At 34.2% G+C, this 24,270-nt stretch overlaps 1 long non-coding RNA gene across 8 annotated transcripts in view; it reads left to right on the top strand.

The window, feature by feature from the left end:
* Positions 1-2,366: 2,366 nt before the first annotated feature.
* LOC135302773 (uncharacterized) overlaps positions 2,367-24,270 on the top strand; it is a 58,958-nt gene continuing 37,054 nt past the window's right edge. For all 8 annotated transcript variants that reach the window (XR_010364329.1, XR_010364330.1, XR_010364327.1 and 5 more), the window contains exons 1-3: positions 2,367-2,611; positions 6,195-6,304; positions 8,231-8,365. This is a non-coding gene — a long non-coding RNA (uncharacterized LOC135302773). The remainder of the gene's footprint in view (positions 2,612-6,194; positions 6,305-8,230; positions 8,366-24,270) is intronic.

Genomic DNA, 24,270 nt, shown 5'->3' with positions numbered 1-24,270 from the left:
TAAGCTGTGTTTTGCAAGCACTTTTTTATTTTCCCAAATGACAAGTGTATTAGCTAAGACTGTCAGCCTAGCTGCCAGCTCCCCCAAGCAAGCCCAGCAGGCTGTGACCTCATGCATGCAGCACGCAGGACTGACTAGGGGCTCCTAGGAAATAGATGTGAAGCCTGAGCCTTGTCTTAGCTGCCTTGCTAAGCATGTTTTATGATAAACTTTATCTCATTATGGGAGGGAAGGGGGGAATTTTGGTCAAAGTCCAACTCTAGAGCTTATGTTGAGGCTGAACTTTTCTGCTCTCCAAGTCTGCCATATCAAATTAGGGAGAATAAAACCGGCTGCTTGCCCGATTATTTATAACATCACAGGAAACTTGGAATGACTTATTAAGGATGGAAATAGTTCTCTTTCCTCAGAAACGGATCTTGCTTTGCCAAAATACACAGTGACTGACTGTGTGTAAGAGTGGTACACAAATACCTTCCACGTTGAAGGTTATTAAAATATACCTGGCCTCGTTTATCAGCACTTACATGATAGGCGTTTACCCACACCAAATACTTTAAAAAAGACTCCAGGGAGCCCTGCTCAATGTCTTTGGGGATATAGCAGTAAAAAGAATCCAACAAACCCAACTCACAAATCAGTAAGCTTTTTGTATCTTTAGCATGGACATTGGCAAATATTTTTGTACAAGTTAATACCTACTGACCACATTGGCTGTTCATTAAAAATGAAGTTGTTAAGTCTGTCCCTTGAATATTACAAGAATAGATCTTGGAAATGCAGGGCAGCCTTAAGAGCAGGAAAATTTAGTCTGAGGATCATAAAAGGAATTTTGTGTTGGATTTAACTTCTAACTCACTCATGACTATATGAGTAATTGTCCCACCTCACTGTTCCAGCACCCTTAACACAGGACACCAAGACTGACCCATAGGTGCTGTGAATCACCCTTTATCAAGAACTTTGATTCATAAAATGCGAATATCTTATTTACGAAGAGGGCTTAAAATGGGAAAATAGCACATACTATTTTGAAAGGGAGTTGCATATGATGAGTGGTATAGATTAGAACTCATGTCTTCATAGCCCAGTAATTCTGGCTTGATACTTATTGATAGATAATTCACAGGGAAATCTGAGACAGAAAGTTGGGAGAATCTAAATTTCATGGATGAAATTAAATTAATCCAACCCATTCAAAAAATGTCACAATACTGCAACTGCCTGCATTTCAAAAACAGTTTTCAAAGAGCACAGATTTGGACATCTACATGACTGTGACAGTAGTCCAAGTTAGACTACAATAAAAATTGCAATATGAGTGCAAGCCTGTAGGGTTATAAGGAAGTGAAAGAAAGCAGACATCGAGTTAGATGTAAAGAAAATTGTATTAATTACAGATTTTATTTTTTCTTGTTATATGTAACTGTTACTTCCTGAACTATCTGTACAAATTAAATGACTGTTGGTTTGTCTTATCACTTCATACTGTACTTCATTTTCTGGTAGCTTTGCAAAACAGAAATCTTTATCAGAGATGTCAAGCTCATGGTCATCTCTGTGAATGAAATGAACAAAACAGACTATTTCTGCTTTGACTTTTCTGTTCCTGAAGAAGCTGATAGAGGAAGAGAGCTCTCACTAAGTTTAGAAGAGGTCTGATCCTTTATTTCTACATTTGCACTGCTAAATAGAGCTCTTTCTAGGACTGCTGATATCCTTTAATTTCTGACCAGGGGTTCTTTGAAAAGGCTCTGAAAAAGCAGTTTCTACATTTTTCAAATTATTTGGTGACCATTTTACAACACTAAGATCTAACTTCCTTTTTTTAGATATTCAGAATAGAAAGGCACCATGCACACCCTGATCCATAGAGCAATACACTTTATACACCACTTTCAAAAATGTGGTTAAGGGTTCACATCTTAAGAAAGAACTGGAGGACTGCTCAGTGACTCAGTGCCTCAAAATTAGATGTAAGCCTGAGGAGTGAAATTCATAGTGCAACATTGGACATCTAAACTTTCCATTACAATCCTCAAACATAATTCATATCAGCCAATACATTTGATGGTGGATATCTAATCTACACATTTGAAAATGTCAGGGAGGGAAGCATTTAAAATTTTGTTTCTTCTGAATTTAGGCATTTATCCATAGTCCAAATTAGGTTCTGTGGAACTAGGATTTGCAAATGCTTTGCCTGTGGTTCTAGATGCAAGTCATATGAGGTGTCAGCAGACAGCTCTCTCCCGCTTCCCTTTCAGAAGATAGCCAGCGAGAAGAGGGAGGAGGAGGAGGTGATATTACTAAAGAGGTTTTGCATAACAGTCTTGCTATGCAAGTATTTTCCGCCTTCTCCTGACCTATTTTTGAATGGAAGTGGCTGTGGGAGCTCTGCAATGTGCTGCCACTGCTGCTGTCACCGTGCGTGAAGCGAGCTCGGAGCACACCTACGGAGCCGGGCCACTTGGCAAATTGAGCACGACACACTGCTTTGCATCCCAGATGGACTAGGTGGGGAGGATGTGCACTTCATTCAGCTGAGAAGGTGACATATTTGATGTGTGCAGAGACACACCAAGTTAGAAAACTTAGATGCCTTAGACATGTGAGTACATAGAGTTTTTTAGAACAACCTATGTTTAAATAACAGTTTGAGTGTATGGTAAGTGCTTATGTGCTGTTTTGGATTTTACCTTGGATTGTTTGGACATTGTCTCTGTATGAGTTTTGGTAATTTTACTTTTCAAGCATGTAACTAGCATTGTGTAACAATGTGGTATAGAAGAGAAACAATAAAAGGTCTGATTTGAGAAAATTATTTTTTCTCTGTCTTCTGGAAAATGATCAAAGTTTTAAATAAGATTAGATTTTACCCCAAATACCAAGATGTACAGAAAATTTAAGGGAAAAAAACCCATAATTTTTTAATCCCTGAGTTCCAAAAGCTCTGCCTATTCAATTTTGAGATGTTTCTGTACAACTTACTTGTGATTTCCTTGTTTGCTTCTTTGCTTTGTTTGTGGCTTGGTTTTCTGTTGTTTGTTTTTCTTTCAGATGTTGTACACCATTCTCTTAATGTTTGTCATTGTCTAAATGGGTAAATGGTATAATTTTATTTTTTGAGCTATCTCACAAAAATATATTGACAAGAAGAAAGCCCTTAAGAGAAAAAAAGAGTGTATGGAAAAAGTATAGAAATATGTCTGTCTTTCCCCATGGATTAAGAATGGTCTTAAAGAAGTTCTTATGAATCTTAAAACTTTTTTAAAGGCCGTAAGTACAAAGGGTAGATTCTTAAAGGCTAAATAGATGGATACTGAGGTAGTAAAAAAGATGTAGATGTACTTGCAAACCTTCTTACCAGCAAAAGAAACAACTTAGTCTCTCCACTGCCTCAGTCTAATTGCTTCCCAAAAAACTGAACCTCCTCATTCAACATATAAAATCTCAGCCATTTTTTTCCTTTTCCCTTTTCTTATTTTTTTTCTTTACACACTTCTTAAGACTAAGCTGAAGACATGCAATTTCATTACGTGCAATTAGAGTGCCTCGAGTGGTTTGTCATGCAGAACTCTCAAGAGTGCAGATCTCAAAGACCTCAATCCTCTCAGTTCATAGGCATGGTGTCCAGCAGACAGAATACAGCAGATGTTGAGACAAAAAGGGCAAGAATATGTGATTGCTAGCAATTGAGCTATCCCTGTTAAATGAGTTCCCACAAGCAGTAGTTGTGACTTTCTGCCTCCATCATAATGGTGTTTAATACTAACTATGCAGATACATGAAGAAAATAAGTCTGATCACCATCAGATCTCTTCTCCTTTTTCCTTGTTTTAGACACATAATAAACACAAGGATCAACTCTGACTCCATTTTTGGTGAGGTTCTTTTTCATGCCTCTATTGACGTCTGATCAAATTTGTAGCTTGTAGACAATAATCTATTAATCTACAGAGACAGTGGTGTAGATGGACTCCTTTTGATGAAAAAAGAACTTGTTTAAACTACCTCAATCTTGAAGTGAAGCCAGTCCCAAATTTTCCTGGAGTTTTAAAGACAGTTTTTAACTGGTAAAAAATTATATATAGAGAGAAATTTATATGCATGTGAATAAATACATATTCATACTCACTTTTATTTTTGCATTTTTGAGTTCCAACTGGCCTTTTCTTCATATATCTTATCCAAACAGTAGAAGGAAGTTTCAAAAAGTTTTCAGAAAAGTCAGCTGTCACTGCATTTCCTGAGCATCTCCACTGTGATCTTTTGGGTCTCTGGAATACTGCTTGGGTCACAGGGGGACATTCTGTACAGGGCACTGCACTTCCTGCACAGACTATCAGCAACCTTTATATTGAGTCTTATTTAGAGATATTTTTAGAGATCCATAAGATTAGAAGATGGGAGCGAACCATATTTTGTTTTCTCTTATACTACGTATATGCATTTCTGTAGCTTGAAGATAGGAAACTGTAGCTAAGCTGAGGAAAACTGAAGGAAGCAGTCCAAATTTTGATGTAAAGGAATATAGTGACTTTTCTAAGAGGATTTTAGCTTTGATTTTGTTCCCATATTTCTAAAAAAAAATTAGTATGCATATGATTTTTTGTCCAGAAATATTGATTGCCAAGAAAAATATACCTTTAAATACTATAGTTAATCACTCCCACCCTATTTCTTTTCAGATTTTTCCACCTTCTGTTTCAGTCATCACTATTAGGTTACGTCTAGAGAGAGAAAAAGATAAACAAGAGGAGTTGGAGATCTGTTGATGCTATATGATGACACATTCACACTTATACAAGTGTCATAGAACTTCTTTCTTACTGCGACATTTTTCTTAATAAAGGCAGTGGTTTAGTTGGAAACTGTGTTCATGCTTACACCAGGGCTAAATTTGTTTCTAATTATCTGGCACAATTGCCATAGCAGAGCCTGCTGTGTATACCAGCACTACATAGATAGGGAGTTTGTGAGAAGAAACATGCTCTGGATTTAGAATGTGAAAACCAGCTGAGGAGTTCACCACAAGGCAGGGGTGTGAAAACTTTACTTAGAAGTTGTTTTTTTTCCCCACTGTGTCCTCCCTGCAGCTGATGGAGTAATAGAGTTGTAATGGTTTGCTTACAGGCAGTCAATTAGGCACCTACAGTTACTCCACAGGGTGTAGATTTTACATGAATGGCTTACGCATAAATAAAAAAAAAAATTACTGCACATTTTGCACTAATGTTCTCCATTTCTAAAAATCAATGCATTATTTATTCCAAATCTTGTCCCACTCTTATCCAAGGTCTTTGTTTCATTTTCTGCCCTCTTTACTACCAGGGTAGATTGACGGAGACTGATTTGTGATATCCCACTCTAACACACAGCATTAGTTGTGCTAGAATTCACAGATAAAGGGTCAGTTTGAACTGAGCAACTTTTAAGAAGACTATGAATCTGAAAGAATTAGTAAGGTTGTATTTGTATCATGAATCCTGAAGCTGATATTGCAGTGTGGTTTTGAAGGGACAGCACTGCTGGAGATGTTTTTAAAAAGAGATTAGTCTAACCTTCTGACAGTTCTTGAAATCTGAAAGTCAAATATTATGTTACATCTTTTCCATATGAACAAGGAGAGAAATGTATGGTGCATACGTACAAATTATTAAAAACAAAGAATGTTGGTTACTATCCTTACTTTCCCCAAGCACTTGAACACAATTCATAGAGTTGCAAGTACATTTATACATGGCGTATTCTGGAAACAATTTAATCTCTTTTCTCCTCTATGTAAATGTATACACATATATGTATGTATTTACAAAAATACAGCAACATAAAGAATATATAATATTTTATAATACTTTTATTAAAATATAAAATAACATAGGCAATCATAGATAAAATCAGTATTGTCCCATACATCGTCTTAACTCAGTTTCTCCTGTCCCCCACATTCAATTTATACATTCCAGTCATTGTAATCTCTTATCAACAATTTTCCCTCTTATCCCCACCCCCATTATCCTTCCTCTTCTTTCTCTTGTCCTTCTCCCACTGTGGTCTTCAGAGAGGAATGTGGGTGGGATTAAGTTTAGGCAGCCTGCAGGCAGCAGGCAGGAAAAGGCTGTATATACAAATGTGTCCCAGGTGTCCTAACATGTCCTTGCCACACAAATGGTCACACTTGCTGTTGACAGGATGACAAACTTCAGCCCAGAATCAGTGCCTGTAATAAGACAATGATGTCACCAGCTCTACAGACTATTGTGGAAGAGGGAGTGGAGATATGATGTGAATAAAAACAGCTGTAAGTATTTTATTTCATAGGAAGATAATTTCATGTGAAGATATTTTCTCTGTCTTTTCTGTCTACTTTTCAATATTTAATATATCTTTTTTTACTATTGATTAATTTACAAATAATGTCATTCATATCTATAACTCAAAGTAAATAAACGTATAAATACAATACATCTGTTCACAGTCCCTGAGGTGCCTTTTTAAAGAGTAATAACTATCTCCAGCTTATAAAAGATTTAATGTCTGGCCAAAAAACTTTGGATGTTGACTTATGGCTGTTGGCACATCTATTGTTATTACACCTACATTTGCCAGGTTCCATAAAACACTGCCACTCTCTACGCACTTGCCATGCATTCAATTCTCTCTTCAGGGAGAGGTGGGATTTTATAGCATCTATTATACAGCAAGAAACATGTATGAGAACTTTGACAGACAGATATATAAAAATACATATGTTTATAGACATACAGACAAAAATGTGTTTACTTTGGTCATTTATTCATTAAAAATAAGATTTCACAAGGAAGTAATATAGAAAATATATTTTTTAGACTAATTGTCCTTTTGGAGTTCATTATTTAACACGTTTGTTTGTTTCAGAATAGAGTGTATCTACAGAAATATAGTTGTTATTTAACTTGAATATTGCCCCATTCAGTAATTTTTTTAATAAAGATACCCACTCATTAACTGATTTCCTATGAATGCTGCAACAAGGGAGTTCAGAAAAAAAGACGTGGAGGGGAGAAAGATAATAGTCCCACACTCCAGTCCAGAAAAAATATATTGGATGTAGGAGTTAACATGTGTTACACATTATTAATGTTCTCCAGGTTGCTTTTGTCTAAGTTCAAAGCAGGAGCTGCATTTCATAGCTACTATATAGGATACGGAGCAAAAACTTGTAATGCACATATATGAAATGATGGCTTGGACAGAATCCCCATGCCGTGGCTGTCTGGAATGGTAGTATTACATTTCCACAGATTTATCTGTCAAAATTATTTGCATTTTCTTATAAATATACTTTAAGGCTTTGATTTCTAGGACAGATCAGCATACTTTTGACCCTTGTAGGGTGCTGCCAGTCACAGGGACACTGGATTCAGGCCTGTCTAAAGATGGAATTTCTCCAGGACTTTAAGCCTTTTCCAGGGAAAGTCTTGCTGTGTGTACTGGTATCTTAGGAGTGGCATTTACATAAATGCAGATACAGCTAGAACCTAGCAGAGTAAATAGGACTAGCAGGAAGAGGGAAATGTATGTAAAAATGCTTTGCTAGTCTATAGGCCAGCAGCATGTAGGGAGACTGAGAACAGCTCTAAATGCTGTTACTTACAGCTCTAAATGCTGTTAGTTACAGCTCAGCACCTCAGCTGTCAGAGGGATGGGTTTAGAGCTGCTGTATGAGGAATTACATCTTGAAGGTCAGAGGTGAAGATGATGATTGCAGTATATTGGAAGTATATTTGTTCCAAAAGTAAAAAATATGGAAAAAACCCACAGTAATTTTTTTTTTCTTTTCTTCCTAACAGTGCATATGCTCTAAATTCCTAACATATATAGCTTTAATATGTAACAATTTTATTTTTTAACATATTTAAGAGTCTGTGCTTGAAGATTACTCTGCATCTCAACAGCCTTCTTAGCAACTCAGTCCAGTTTGCAGAATCCACAAGAATAAATACAGTTTCATTAGAGAGCTACAGTCCTTCTGGTGTGTTTGAAATTAACTGCCAGAACTATTTCAGTATATGAAACTGAGTTTGTAATCAGCTTTCTTAACTGTTCTGAGAAATGCTAACATTTTCTACAGGATATATTCATCCAGTTCAAAGAGAATCTTTGGAACCAAATATCCAAAACTCCCAAGTTTTCAGCTAAAAAAGCAATGCCAGCTCATTTTTTTTTTTTTTTTTTTGTTATTTAGGTAAGAGAACAGGATTTACCGAAGTGTTTTGATTTTAAGTTTTTAACTGAAAATGGAAGATTTGGAAAGCACCACCTAGATCATCTCTGTCTTCCAAAGACATTCTACATTGTCATCCACTGAAGAAATGATAAGGTAACATACTCCTGAAAACTCTGGTCCAAAGTTTTTACACACATAGGATTTTCTATTCATGCATAAGACGTGCACAGCTGTGAATTTTAAGTTGAAACACCCAATTACGCTGACTTTCCATAAACTATTTTCTAGTCTATTGTGTTCTGATAGAGGGAATCAAACCAGATATCCTTTCTGGACAAAAGCCCAACCAGAACCAGATTGGCTGACAATAATTCGCAAGTTTCCAGTGTACACTGAGTCTCCTACACAACAGTTTCACTAACAACTTGGCATGCATTCAGTGGTGGCATCCTTTGAAGGGGCAGAGACTCATAGGAAAATTTTTGTGCTAGATTCTGTTTCCTGAAACTGCTTTGCTTAAGGGATCAGTGCACAGGCTTCCTGGAGTTTCCTTTAATTGTTTGTGGAGATCTATGTTGCAGCTATGGAACAAAACCACTGTGAAACAGATAACTTTAGTAGCCTTTGATTTATTTTGACAATTTATTTTATAATTTATATGTGTAACCAACCAATTATATTTAACTCTGTTGTGACTAGTCTAGACCAAATGTGACAGGCTACCAATCAGTTCTTTGGCAGATCAGTCAGTAGCACTTGTTCTTCCGAGACCATGATTGTAGGCATTATATCTGCACTGCAGTCATGGATGAGTTCTGTTTTGTGCATAGCTTGGAGGGAAATTTATTGAGCTGTCAGTGTTGTAATCTAAATATACCATATTAATGTCACCTCTGTAAGGTGGCACTGATGTTAAGAAAGAACTATAATTTTTGGAAAAGCCTAATTTGCATAGTCAATATGCCATCGGAACAACATGCTACTACTGCATCCTTCTTCAATGTGTTTAGAAAACAGTTTGCAACAATCATACTAAGCAATTAGGGAAATCTTTGCTCGTTTGCTTAATCTCACTCTTGGTGCAATGGTCCTTTAGGTCTTGCACACAGGGACCAAAATCCATGCTAAATAGCAGTGCAGAACTGAAATAAAGGAGGAGCATTCATATTTAGCCAGATGTAGGGAGGGATGCAATACAAAGATTTATGTAACTAATAGGAGATGTAACACATCTCCTCAGCTGACCATTTCATTTTTCTTCTGCCAAGGCTTTAAACTGCTGACATACAGCTGGATATTTTATTTATTTAAGTGTCTAAATGTTTGAGATTATGCTTCAAACTGCAGCTTTGCAATCTTTTTGCAACATTTTTCAGCTGCCTTCTCTCATTGCAATAGTGGCGCAATAATTATGTCATCTGCCTTTAAAATTGTTTAAAAAGAAAAGATTTTTAAAAAACACAAAAAGAAGTAAAGGTTTAACCTCTTTAAAGAGCAGATAATTTCTGACTCATACCATCATGTCCCACTAATAGTACTTCAGTTGTTTGGACAGGGTTTGGCCAGCCTTCTAAAAAATGATAACCTACCTTTACTAGCATTGAGTAGGCCAGATGTGAATTGAAGTACCCACTGGAGATTACTGCCCTAATCTTTTTTCCTCTTGGATGATCTGCTATTAAAGCACTTAAGAATGTTTCTTGTCACCATAACTCACTGGCTTACTCTCAAGGACCTGTCATTGTCCCAAAGCTTCCAACCAACTTTCCTCTTGAAAGAGAAATATTGACGGAAATACCTGATTGAAGTTTAAATTCAGTCTGAAAGAAATGACATAAATGTTATTTTTGTTTAGTTTTAAGAATTGCCTACTTAAAGAAAATAATATATCATAATTTTAAGCTCTTGTGAATGTGAACAAAATTATGTTCAGGGCAAAATATGGTTAACTGTGTCTACTACATATAAAGAAAAGGTTACAATCTACTTTAATGTCACAGGATCTAGTTTTATTTCTCATTGACCACCACTGATTTAAAGATAAATCCTGCCAACTTGATTAACAAGGAATTCACCCCTATGAAAAGTCAAACAAGTTTTATATAAGCTGCTAAGATAGAGCAGGTAGGTAACAATAAACTCAATATTGCTGTTCATTACAAGATCTAAAGAAGTTCTCCATGTTCCTATCACAGGACAATGCCTACTTGGATGATTATTCCTATGCAGCATAATAGACTGTGCTGCAAAGATCCCTGAAGTGATGCCATCCTGATCATATGTACTTGATAAGAGACATATTTCTGCTAGTAATTTCTATCTGTCTCTAAGCAAGTATTTTTTCAACAATCTTTCAACAAGAATACACTCTCTCTGATTCTTTTATATATGTAGAGAGATGTGGAAATGTTATTAAATCTGCAAGTTTGGGTTAGTTCTCCAACATAATATATGGCTAATATATTAAAACCACCTGTGCCTGATGAAAGAGTGGGAGAAATGGTGACTATCAACCAGGCAAAAACCATACATAGAGGACTAAAGATAACAAATACATATATACTTTTTGTGATGAGAAAGGGACAGAGAAATCCAGACAGTAGATATACAAATGAAAATATTTAAACAAAAAAGCATCTATTCAAAAGCGATTATATAAATTGCTTGCAGACAAACTGTTACACTCATAATAGAACATCAGAATGTTTAAGTAGGAAATATATTTGTGGTACTCTATTAGCTAATTCAGAAACAGAAAAAGTGGATAAATTTAAAATATTTAGTAAAAGCGGCTTAGTAATCTGTCATGATTTTGCTTAAGCTGTCATGATTTTGTTAATGCTTTTACAAGCATATTTCCAGTTCTACTTTGTTATAGGGAGAAATCTTGCTCTGACAGGCTCAACTATAAAATGATCTGGTCTTTCCTTCATTATTATTGATGGTATTGAATATTTTAAATTTTACCTATTAATAGAGACTTACTATGGATTTTTATCTCTAGCTTCATGGTGTCATTACATTGAAGTTACTTAAGGAAAAAAAAAGTTAACATTTGAAGAAAAAAGATTTGTTTCACACACGGAATGACTTGCTTAGAAGAGACCTTAAAGATCATCAAGTCCAACCCATGCCCTAACACCTCAACTAAACCATGGCACTGAGTGCCATATCCAGTCTTTTCTGAAACACATCCAGGGATGGTGACTCCACTATCTCCCCAGGCAGCCAATTCCAGAATGTTTGGTTGTGAATTGTTTCTGGCAGATAAAAAAAAATAAAGGTTGAAAAAAGTGGACAAGATTTAATGATCTTGCTGAAAGAATATTTAATCAGAAATACTGTTCATTTTCTCTGCCTGTAGACCTTTATTCTATTGGTTTTAAGTTCCACAAGTAACCAAATTACTGAGAATGTAGAGGAGCAGCCTTTCCAAACAGTTCTCACCTTTCCAAACAGTTTTGAAAATTGGTAAGAGTCCTGAAATGGTTATATTCTGTGCATCAGTTCAGTGACAGTGTTTTGATGCTTCATCTTTGATATTTCATGAGAAGTTTAGATATATATATGTATGCATATATGTATATATATGTGTCTGTGTATATCATAAAGACTTGTTTTCTCTACCACAGATCCAGATATGAAAGTCTTTTGAGCAAGAACTGAGTTTCCAGTAGCAACAGGAGCAATTCCTTCTGTGCTGAAGTCTTGTCTTTTCACTAGAACTGAATGTATCTTCTTCATACTCAATATCAAGAACATCTAAAAAAGCCCAAATTTACGTCACTAGAAAATTGTGTGAAGCTTAATTTAAGTAGAATCAGTCTTTTTGAGAATAAAAGAAAACAAGATGTTAAAAGCTAATTTTTAGTTTTTGACATGCAGCTAAACAGTCTGTTTCTACTTGTTTTCTGATATTTGGAGTTGGCTTCGTCAGCCATAAGACGTCTGGGTTGATGTGTAGTCATAATGATTGCTAAAATAATCCTAATCTTTATGTCTAATTTCTCAGTTATGTCATTTGAGACTTAGACATTTCTTATATTATTCATCACAGGTATTGAAAATAATTGAAGCATTTCCAAGGAAGTCTTGAGGACCAAATGCCAAATTTTGAGGACAGGGGGAGTTTGCAAATTGCAGGGATGCAGCATCAAGCTAACGAACAAGGGATTAACCATTTTAGTGTGCAGTACACCAGAGAGGGCAAGAAGTACAGGAGAAAGCAAAAGTAATTGCATCTTAAGTACTGAACTAGTGAAAGTTGTCATATAATTTCTGAGAGGGATTGTTGGCTTCTACTTTGCATCTGTCATATAGCTAAATCTGTGTGCTATTGTACTTTACTCATGCAAATCTAAGTGGAAATAAATAAAATTCCAAATTCTTTGTAAGACCCATTTCACAGAGTTCTATTTTTCCTAAGCTAAAGAAGTCATATATTCCATTTATCTCCTGACATTACTGATTACTCCAGCTCTCTGGCTAACATTTAAAACCTGGCAGTTTATAAAATAGAGGTGACATTACCTCTTATATGGGGATGAAAAAACTCCACCTATAATTAATTTAAAAAAAGAGGTAAATGGATAAACAAGGCAAATACAATTATTTTACCCCAAGAAAATTCAATCAAGTAGAGAGAACTAATTGCTTAGAAATTATTCATATTTATATTGCTGTATGCCAGGTATTCCCTAAAATCCTGAATCACATTTTCTATTATTTTTTGTGTTAGTCCAGCCCTGAAAAAATCTATTTCAATTTTCCATGCTATATTCAAGTTTCATATTGAAAACAAATGTGAACCCTCTTTAGAATAACAACCTTATGTTACTTTTTCCATAAGCATTTTTTTCCCTTTCCCCTTTTAAGTCTGTAATTCTTTCTGTCTGACTTTATTAAGTGTGTGAAAAGGTAGGCAGGCTGCCCAGCTCTTGGAAATTAAAGTTCCCTAAGTAGCTCAGGTGCTTGCATGAAATCCGGAAGCATGACAGCTAAGAAAGAAACAACATATGACAAGATGATCCCATATACAGAGAAAAACTGAGGACATCCCCATCTATTGTTATCTCTGCACACTGGATTCTGAAGCTTTATCATGATGGTAAAATAAGGGAAATTAATCTTAAAAGCTGGGCATTCTATTTTGCATACTGTGGAGAAAGGAAAAGTCTCACAATCCCTTTTATGGTAGTCAGCCTCAGAGGCTGATCCTCAACCTTTTTAGTTCAGTGCAAACTGTTGAAAGGCAAGTGATTTGATTTGATTTGATTTTAATCTTTGCCTTATTTGTCTTAAATAATTCTTATATTATAATAATGTTCACAGAACTAAAAACTTACAAAACTGTGTTTTATGAAAAACAAAAGAAACAATATGCAACAGTTTAATAAATAAACAAGATCAAAAACGTTCAAAAAAAAAATGAACAAGCTTCAAGAAAAAGTAAATTTCTTATATTTTTCTCTCTGACTTCTAAAAGTATCATTAGATCTTTCTCTCCATGTGTTTCACCACTTCCAGCCAGTATGGAGTTTCATTTTCAGATTGAGTCATTCTGGCCTGAGACTGATTTGAATTGCAACCTTCTGTGAAGACTTATTTACTTTTTTCACCATTAGGTTTGATAAATGAAGGTGATTGAAATAATTCCGTTTCAAGTTATGTAAAACTTAGTCTGATGATTTACTTAACCTCCCAGTGTCCTCTAAAGTGCCACATGTCATTTGTTTCCAGCTATTGCGCTTGAACATACATATAAGCACATAAGATTGATTCAAAATCACCAAATACAGCAAAGAGATAGAGGTGCATTTTAGATGTCCTATCATCAGAGTCACAGGCCTGTTTGTGCTGGGATTCCAGAAAGGCTCATATCTTTATGTGGATGAATCCCTTTTTCATTTAATTGAAAATTCATAGTGATTCAACATGATTTATGATACCAGGTTCACAGCACGATCTGGACTGAACACAACACATCTCTGAATTATGAATTCTGATTTAGCATTTGTGTATATATGTATCTGTATACACACACACACACACACACACACACACACACAGATATTTTTGTAAAGCAACTATTTATAAATACAGAACTAAAACCACTTAGTGATAGCAATAGAGACATAAAAATGAAAAATCACCACATGCTCAATGCATATTTCTAGGTTACTCTGATTATTTCTATCTGTTTTCTCTGCTTTAGTGGCTGGGCAAGCTATACGTCCATCCCTAGTTTACAGTCTCAAACCTCTCATACAGTGGATTTCATTGTCATTAACTTTTTGAATATTAAATTGTAATATTTATGGGCTCCATCACTGAATTGTAGAGTGGTCACACATTTTATTATCATTTCTTTCACATATTCAGCTAATGAATGGTATTGAGAATGAAGATAATGGCAAAATAAAATAGTAATGCAACTATTTCATATGCCATTGTTCATCCCACTAGAGCATTTGAGATATTTCTTATTCAAAGAGGCTAAAGTGAGTTAGAAGAATATTGACTACCTCCCCATCACAATCTTCTTTCTTGATTAAAATAAAGGTTAGCACCATCATCTTTCTTTCTGTTTTTATCTAGGTGGACACGTTCTGAGGAATAGAGCGCACCATCTTCACTCAATCTTAATTTACAATATATGACAATGAAGATGTGTTAGATTCTTAGAATTACAGGAAATTGTTCTTGTAACAGCAAGTGATTAATCCTCTGGTTTCCATTACAGTCTCTTACAGAAACAGAATTAAGTTTTATACATAATCATAAGAACAGCTGCAGAATTGCCCCAAAGCTTATCTGAAATGCCATTATAAAAAATTTCTTACAAAGTGGTGTCTGATTCCATTATGAAAGAAACATCACCAAAACTTTAATGATATGGTTTAAAGACAAGTTTTCTACAGTAAGGAGTGAATAAGACTCAATGTGTTTGTTCTTATGCATTATATATTGTTCCATAAGGCTTATACATAATGCATAAAGACATACCTATTCATATAGATACATACTAGTTTGAGTAAAGTGAAAAACAATAAAACTGTAAACACAGATGTTTTTCAAAAAACTTATCCAGATGCACTAACAAAAATTATTTAAATAAAAAGGAGAGAATAAACATTTTAGTGATAAATACATCTCCACAAGACTTAGTCCACAGATTATGGACTGATTTTGAGGCATTTAACAAAGGGAAAACTTTATGTCTAGATGTTTAGGAATCAAATGAAAACTTCATTAACTAATGATGAGGCTAAAAACAATAATAAAATCAGTTTCTCTATAACTAGGGACTTCATCAAGGTTCCTAAAGAAACTTTTATAAAAGCTGGTAAAAGTGTGGAAGTCACAAGTGGAATTGAGCAATGCACCTCTGACAGAATAGTTATCATTTTCATTGAATTTGTAATTACTTTTGTCTGAATCCAAATATTTATGGTAGGGAAATGTAAAACTAGCTCATTTCAGCATTTACACAAAAAACTGTATTGGCATTTTTGAGACATTATATTTTTAGTCTTGTCAAGACAGACAGGGACAAGCAAAAGAAATATTCACATGCCAACTGGATGAATGAGCCATTTTCCTGCCTGAAATCCATTCAAAACATGAGGGGGGCAGGCTCAAATCTTCCCTTTGCTTCAGAGGATAATTTCCCTTTATTAAGATGATCCTCAATTTGGGATTAAATATTCCATAACTGAAAGCTGAAAACATCTCCTGATATTACTAATCTTTTTTTCAGGGAATGCACAAAATTTTTGGAGGAAGAAAGAGTGAACAGCTTCATGGCCTAATAGCTGACATCTTTGCCATAATGTCCATTTACTTTCTGTTAAATTTGCTAGATTCCAATATATTTTTTTTTTCCAATGGCATGTAGAGATATCAAGAAGTTAAGTGATTTGTACAGGCAGACACAGAGCTAGTCATAAACTCACAGCTAATAACAAGCAATCTCATTCCCGCACATTAAGTAAAGTCAATGGTTTCACTTGTTTAGCATGGCTTGCTGACAGTTGTGTTCCAGGTGGGCTAGAAAGATGAACACATTTGTACACAAAGCCAATGTCTATGCAATGAAATATTATTCACAGAATCTGATGAACCCCAAGATTGTTAAGAGTTTTGAGTTTATCAGAATTCTTTGCAGTATCATGGATCACAACAGTGATGTTTTCAGTATTTTTCAAGTATCTCATTCATGGAAATTAAATTTACACAAGATCCCAGAATGTAATCAGACTGCAAAGGTTCTTAATTTTCTTTTAGAAGTTAAATGTGAACTTAAATTTTCTGTCACAGTGCAGAAGCTCCAAAGTGCAGGTATAAGAACAGCCAAATTGCTTAGACAAATACTAAATAAAAATCTCATGCATTTTAGCCCAAAGCACTTATTAGAGAAAGACACAAAAGAATTTTTTTTTCCTTTACAAAAATGAAGATGCTATTGACAATAGAGACGATTTTGAGTCAGACTTTAAAAATATTTGATGTTTGCCATTATGTCCTGCAACAATTAAAAAAAAAAAGAATCATACCAGCTCAGAATAAAAATTTGTGAATGTTAGACCTTAAGTCTGATATTTACTAACATAAACCACTGCCATTTAAAGGTTTTAAATTGGGTCAGCGATTTGGCAACTTTAATATCGACTGGATGTTTCCTCACTGATTTTAAAGTGACTATTATCACTCATATATCTGTATCATAATGTTCTCTATATGGGCTTGGAATTTCCATTGAGTTAACTGTTGTACAAAACAAACATTTTAAAAGATCCAGATATTGATCCATGAAATTTGCTTGCCAAAGTGCGCTACTAAGGTGATTACCGTGAGATGGCACTTATGATTGGCAGCAGACTTGCTGACAGACCACTGCTGGAGAAGATCTCTGGAGGGACTCCATAATAATGAGGTGGCTTGATGTCTTTTTACAATATTCTCTCATCTATAAAGGAACATCAAGATCTAAAGTCCAAAAATACAGGATGAAAATCTTTACTCCATAGTGATGCAGGAATCCTAAAAGAAACACACAAAGGAAAGCAACCTAGTCCTGAATGACAGATAATACAGAGGTTGAGAATTGAGGAAAAGAGAAGAACAAATTATCTGTGTTTGGTCTGCTAGTAAAATACTGCCAAGATAGAGAGAGACAAAACAAGGTATGATAGTTAAAACAAGAAGCAAGGATAACTGTCTTTTCCTCAATCTTTGAATAGTATAATTATAAATTTGAAAAAAATTGTCATATTAATCAAAGCTCATGTTTTCTTACTAAAAATCAGTTTGATGTGCACTGAAGAACTAGATAAAATGCATATGCAGCATGATTACATAATGAGGTCACTATACTTTCCTCCACTTTCGGTGGCAGAATATTTTTTCTTCTTCCCAGATCTTTAACTGCTTTAAATCTTCCAAGATTTTTAACTCCTGCAAAATAAATTCATTGTCTTCTTCATATGTAAAATTTACTTCCAGTAAAACTATGTGGAAGTGTATGGAAAAGGACTGGCAAACATGGTATGTATACTAAGTTTCAATATCTGTTTTCATTAGTAGCTGATGCACAGTGTAGTTGGAAAAGAGATTAGAATTACAAAATGGTGAAATTACATTTCTTCCAAGTGTGGAGTATTCAAACCTAGTCATGTAGTGTGAGGCATGAAAAATGGTAGTGGAATTATGAAAAATTATTAGTAGTTTATGTAAAATGATAGCGAAATTCAGACATTAAATTTTATCTAAAATTAGATTCCCATCCTATATCTCCTTTCCTTGCTTGGGATTAAGTTAGGCAGAAATTTCCATTTCAGCATCAACAGTGAAGTTAATGTGATCAATTTATGCCATAACAATATAAATTCTCTCCCCCAAGAAAAAAACAAACTGTGAGCTTATTTTTTTATTTTCATAGAGGAAACCTTGCATGGAACTTCACATACTGCTTTTGAGTTGGTTTAAATATGAAAGATTGAAGCCAAATTCTGAGATAAAATATAATATACTAGTTAAAACTAAAGGGAACTTTCATTCTGAAAATATTGTCTTTTTTGGAGCTATATCTATATGGTCTTATTTTTTTTCATTTGTACCATGAACTGAGAGTAGATAGAAAGATATAGAAGTGTGATAGCAGAAATAATTTTGAAAAATAATTTTTAAAAGGTATAATTTATTGAAAGAAATTTTATAGTATTTCCCCAGCATCAAGTAATGAGACAATTCTACAAAAAAAAATTATCAAATCTGTAAACCTTTTTGTTTTAATTTAAAACAAGTTAAAATAGTAAATTAGTAAAAAGAGGTAGTTTATTTGATTCAGTAGATGAAAATAATAAAAAAAATCTTCCTCTTCAAAAGAGGAATCCTCCATTATGAGAATGTCTTTGTTGCCACTGTCACAATAAAGAGTATGGATGGATAATAAAAAAAACCAAAACCAACAAACAAAAACCAACAAAACCTAAACACAGGAAAATAAGGAAAAGTCACACTAATATGCAGAAAATCCCATGAATGTATGCCTATTTAGTAGGTGAAGACTCCGGTCTTCAGTAAAAAAAAAAAATCTTACAGAGCTCATTGATACTATGAGAGAGAAAACAGCTGATGGATTCCCTTGAAACCTTATTAGAACAGGTCAACTCACTCTCCTGAACAAGGCAAGGAAATAGTCACCAGCTGAGTAAAGCTGAAGGCTGACACAATGATGGATGGCCAGATGGTTTCACCACAAAGTGAATAACTTGTCCCCAAACAGTAGAATTAAGTTCTCAAGCATAAATATTCTCTTTTCAAGCAATATATTCTCTTGTCCAGCCTGCAAGAGAAAAAGGAGAATAAGCCAGTTGAAATTGAAGGCCCTCACAATTACTTTTATTTCATATACTCTCAGTGATTGTCTCCACGGAGGAATAGAGCATGTGAATAAAAATGAGACCCCTGCAAATTCTTTTGCAAATGTTATTTTCCTTTTCCCCGCCTAAATGCATCAATGACTATTTATATTTTATAAAATTTTTTCTTATATGCAAAGTTTTCACAAAAAACTCATGTTCAAACATCTATCAACTTTGAAAGAGTTTAGCTCCAAATGTAGTTTTGAAGTCCATGTAGTTTCTTCTGTCAGGAATACAAGGATTTTGGAGAAAAAAGTTTTTCATTAAAACTATAGAGTTCCTATTATTTAGCACAATATTCCGTTTGTGGGGAAGAGATAATTTGTAGGTGATTATTTTTGTAGTTCCAGAGCACGTTTTTCCATCTATCGCTCCCACCTTAATAAGCTTTGAAACTTTTACTCAGTCCTCAACAGAAAGTACATGACGGCTTTCAGTGTCATGGATATTCTGTTCTTTTTCATACAAAAATGTTAAGATGGATACAGAAGATAACTCTATTATTTGAGAAGATTGTAGTCTAAGTTCTTAAGTTCTGATTGGAATTTTGGGTCACCAAAAGCAACAACAGTATGCCCTACCTCTTTCCCAGATGATGATCTGATGATACAAAAGGTAACTTTGGGATTTGCAGGCAGGGTTAATGGAGATGTGATTGAAAGAATCAGAGAAAATACTGTAGAATAGTTAAAGGCAAGAAAAAATATCAAGTCGACTCTTGAATCTATGTTGAGAGACACAGATGCCTAGAAAATAAGATTTAATTTATTCCTCTGCTCATAGCACATTTTGCTCTTAATTTTATTTTTCAAAGCTAAAAAAAGAATAAAAGATAAGCCACAAAGTTTTTTGCAATCCTTTTTTGTCATCGTTCTGAGAATTAGACTGACTCCAAAACAAAATCAAGATTTTGAAACCAAAACTTGAAATAAATTTGCAGTTAAAAAAAAGTCAACCTTATGTTTTTCTCTCACCTTTTTCTTTTCAAATTTCTTTTCCAAATCTAACTGATTGTAGTTGCTTGGACAGAATCCAGTCTGACCTTACAGGAATGGGACCCTAGAACTTTACCCATATAAAGCATTGCAAGGTGTCACCTTTATAGAAAATATTACTAGCAACAAGCCTTAAGTGTTAAATACATGCATATGTTCGTATGGCATAAGCATGCATACCACTTACAGATGAATGCTTTAGGAAAAATTAATTCAATCATTTTTCATGGTTATATAACTACATCTACATTATGGGGGAATTTGAGCCTTTCTTGTATTATCTGGAATATATCTGTCATTGGAAGTTTTGCCAGGACTCGTGTAAAAGTTAAACAGAATCCGCCCACTTGTTTTACTGTATCAGACCAAAATATCTTTTTCTTTCACTCTCCTTGAGCTCCTGATCTCCTTCTTCTCTCAGTCAACTACCATTCCTTGTTACTTACGGACAGTTTTCACCACAGATTCCATTTTGTTTCTTCCTAATACTTATCTGCTTGACTTCATCTCACTTGCAGCCCTTTTGATACATTGAAGAGAGACAGAAGCTGTGGCTCACCTTCATCTCAAAGGCTTCACTTGGAGCCACCATCAATATATTCACAAAACAATGAAAAGAAAGTGAATCAGGGACTGCTGAGAATAGGAATTGGCAGCCAGATGAGAGGATAAAGAGACCAGAATAAATTGGGTTTTGGGGTTTCTGATTGTTTTGTTTTATTCCTTTTGTCCTCTAAAAAAATCCCTCTGGCAGCCCTGAACAAGATAAATGTTCATTAATTAGCATAGATGGTGGCTGTTTTTTGGTGAAGGGCAATTCTATGCCATTAAGACAGGCTTTTGATTTTCCCTCCCTAAAGCTACACCAGGGAATTTGGATTCATCAGTTGTAACTTGTGATGGAATGAAGAAGAGCCTATTTTAAATGTTATGGAAGTATAAAGTAGAGAAGCTTTGTGGTACTTTAAAATCTGCTGAATATATGTACTTTTTATTTTATTTTATGGGACACAAGGGGAGAGAGTAATTTTGACTGTAAGTATCAAATATATGGCAGCTTATCTGCAACATCTCAGTCACAGATTTATAGGTGGTTCTCAGATCATCCTGAGGCTCAGAATAGCTCTTTGTACTGTTAGAACCTTGAGATGTTGAAGGTTAATTCTCCAAAGTGAGGTAAAATTTATTTAAAAAAAGGTATTTTTCCCTTGTTAAGAGTACTTTAAAAAAACACCTCAAAATACCATTTAAATATACTACCCTGAAAAATACTGAGTTTACTCAAAACATTTTGTGAAATGTAATTAATATATAGACATAGTCAGCTGAGGTTAGCACGTAGTGTGGATTTTAATTATACCAACTTGAAGCTACTGTTTATACTACGAACAAAAGAGTTTTTGTCTTCATTCCTGAGTACATTCTGGCCTGAAAACCTTTCTTGGAATTATCTTCACATGTCTTAAATTACTGTGGAGGAGTTGAGTGCACTCAGCAAGATGTAGAACTCATATCCACTGCCCATGTTTTTAGTATGATACATATATTAAATCACATTCATTTAGAAGCCAAAAGATACCTCTGATAGGTTTCTGCTAATGCAAGCTTGATTCCATGCCCATGTTTTTCTCCAGTGAAGCAGTAAGCCACTGAACTTTGCTTGAACTCAGATTCACAGAACATTGCAGTACATATTTGATGCAACCCATCCTGTTCATATTCAATTTCTTTTTTTATTCATTAATAAAAAAAATTCACTTACTACCCAGCTAAGCAAGAAAGACTGTGAAGACTGACTGTTATTTGTTCAAGAATCCGAACTCTATTAAGATATGTTCCAGGAAAGGCTGTCTTACAAAATTCTACTCCAACCCTTAATTTTTTTTCCACAAACTCTGAAAACCAAGAAGACAAAGACCTCTGAAATAGAAATTTTATATTATAATCAATAATAATGTTATTTCAATAGCAAGATTCATGACATTGGCAAGTGCTAAAAAAACTCCATATTATTTTCTCAAGCGTATTAAATTTGATCTCTATTTTATGTTAAAAATATTTATTTACCTTATTCTGGAATTAACCAGTGAGCTCATGTTCTAGTAGACTGTGCTGTGGGATGGACACAACAGACTTCTTATGCACATTCAGATACCAATGCCTTCTTTTTCAAGAGTTATAAGTAGTTCAGCTCATTGAAAACAGACTAAATATATTTTTCAGCTTTAATTGTGTCATTTCTTTCTTCAGAAGCTCATCTGCTTGAGTTGTACAGGATTTTCAAATGCCTGTTGTGTTTTGTTTTGGTGTTAATTTCAGTAAAATGGTCTCCAGAATAACTTCCTACTCAAACACAGAAAATAATGTAGTCAGAAGGCACCCAGGATCACTTTAGTAAAAAAGATAAGAATACCTGGATATTGGTCATAACTTTGGATCTTTACTAAAGAAACACAATTTCTTTACAGTTAGTTTACTAAGGTAATCCAAAGTTCAAAAACAAATACAGTCTAGGGTCTCCTAGATGCTTTAAATTATGTGAGTGGACAATAAAATAATGCAATTTAAAGAGGTAAATGCACAAAGTAAGATACTAAAAAAGTCATTGCTGCACTGACACTCAAGGAAAGGAAAGGAAAGGAAAGGTAGGAAAGAAGGTAATTCAGAGCTGACTCACAGTCTCAAAGGCAGACAGCTCTGCTGGAAAAATAGTGTGTCTTCTAAAGTAAAGCTAAATAAGGACTTAACATACATTTGCAGTTATTTATACTTGTTGCAAAATTATGCTTTTTATCATAATTAACAGAATAAGAAGCCAGATTTTGCCCTCATGAGACAGAAGATTTTAGCAGAAAATCTTTAAGTAGAAAATTTCTTTCTATTCTACAAATACTGAATTGTCTTTCATGAGCTGGTAGCAGTTTTGCTGAGGTTTTCTGATGAAGCTAAAATTGAATCTGTGTTAATATCTTTTTTTATGGCTTTGTAAGTCAAATCTGAACAGAAAGTAAAATAATTCTTTTTATCCTACCTTATTTTTATCCTACTTTCTTAATTTTATCTGTTAATACATTAATACAAAATACCTACAGTTTTCATCTCCTTTTCACTGTACTCTCAGATGAATTAGGTTATTATGTTTCTTTTTATTTGAGATATATGACTTATTCTGACTAACGGGAACTGCTAAGCTTATTTGTTAGCAAACTAATCAGTGTAGAGCAAAATAAAAAGTAATTAGCTACTTAATATTGGTAGTATAACTCTAATTCAAATAAATTAAGTTCATCATTATTTTAATTCAAACAATCCCCTTGAATGATTGTTTTTTTGTATTTGTACAATCTACAGTAAATAATGTAAATATTCTAAACCATACATGAGATTTGAGGATATGTGCAAAGCTTCAGTAAATACTTTTAGATCAGGAATGGAAAAAAAAAATCTATTTTTAGGGGGTTTTCTGTGAATGTTGTTTTTTTTTTTAAATTTATTTTTTGTTGGTTTTCTTTTTTTCTGATTCAGTATGGTTCAGAAATCTTTTAAATACTATTAATTTTGGACTTTTAAATACTATTAGTTTTGGATAATTAGTTGTTATTCTGATCAAATAGGAAGAGAATTGACCTAAAGGCAAGTTATAACAAAAAAACCAGCACAATTTCATTGTAGTGGAGAAGACAACACCTGTAGCTGCTATAGCATTTATACTTAAAGTAATGTCATGTGCAACTATGGCCAATTGGAAAAAAAAATACTACTTGTGTTTATAAAGTAAAAGTGCAAAACATCCAATGACAACACTTTTTGTGGAGCCAGATATTTCCCACAAATATTTTCATTGCTGACTTTTGTACATAATAATATTTATAATGATAACGTTGTGAGAAAGTAGATGTTATGTCAGTATTGGAAGTAGTTGTTACCATGTATAGCATATGACAATTACTTTTTTAAAGGAAAAAAAACAAAAACTGCTATTTTCTTTTCTTTTTATTGGTTTGATCCCATCCTTCTCATAATTTCTTTGGGTTTGATTTTTATATTTCACCTACAGGTGAGCTGTTTTCAGCAGTAGTTGTTGGTGGATGGTTACAGGGCCTCTACATTCAGTTGCTCCATAATTCTTTTGCAGTGA

This window comes from Passer domesticus, chromosome 6 (genome assembly GCF_036417665.1).
Source record: "Passer domesticus isolate bPasDom1 chromosome 6, bPasDom1.hap1, whole genome shotgun sequence".
Taxonomy (NCBI): domain Eukaryota; kingdom Metazoa; phylum Chordata; class Aves; order Passeriformes; family Passeridae; genus Passer; species Passer domesticus.
The sequence above is the reverse complement of the archived record's forward strand: the minus strand, read 5'-3'. Positions and strand labels throughout refer to the sequence as shown.